The sequence below is a fragment of the Acipenser ruthenus genome, unplaced genomic scaffold (assembly GCF_902713425.1).
Source record: "Acipenser ruthenus unplaced genomic scaffold, fAciRut3.2 maternal haplotype, whole genome shotgun sequence".
In the NCBI taxonomy this organism is placed as follows: Eukaryota; Metazoa; Chordata; class Actinopteri; order Acipenseriformes; family Acipenseridae; genus Acipenser; species Acipenser ruthenus.
The window spans coordinates 27,822-28,552 of record NW_026707326.1 but is presented as its reverse complement, the minus strand read 5'-3'; positions in this window follow the sequence as shown (position 1 = coordinate 28,552).

The window sequence follows — 731 nt, the reverse complement described above, 5'->3', positions numbered from 1 at the left end:
TTTGGACATAGCTGGGATCAAAAAAGGATGGGAATTAATTCAGTTAAGCAGCTCACTTGCTCTTCGTGTTTATCTTTAGCGTAGTTTTTACAGCAAGGGTATTCTCAAACAGCTGCTTTAATACAATTACAAATGCATAACGCAGGTCGTGCTAAGTGGTTTTATACAGAACTGTAAACCCACAAGACACAGCAAAAAACAATTAAAAAAAAGACTGTCCGCATTAGCATTAAGGTGAACTACTCCACTGCTAACCATAAAATCGCCCATCAGCCACTACTTTCTGCCTTCTTGGAATCCACAGTAGCAACTGACCAGATCCCTTGCAATATTTATAGTTAAGGATAAACACGCTAATTAACATTTACACGTGAAATGCAAGTTTCCATGCGAAACTGGGCGTGGTTTTCCCGTGTGTTTCGTCATTTACACGAGTGAATAAGATTTACCCTATCCCTGATTTACCTGAGTAATTCTCCCAAACGTGCACGCGCATTGCCATTTCACATGTAAATTGACCCGCATGGAAACCCCATGATTGTTCATCTGGTGTTTTGGCTAGTATTGGATTACCTTAACCCCTCACCCCAGAAGGTTCCACTTTTTGTAAGCATTTTGTAGTTTAAAAATTACAATTTCCTAAAACGACTACAGGAATTTAAATAGTGAGGGTATGCAGCATTTTTATACTTGCCCTTCAGTTTAGTGTTGATGACTGACCTGTAAAGTTT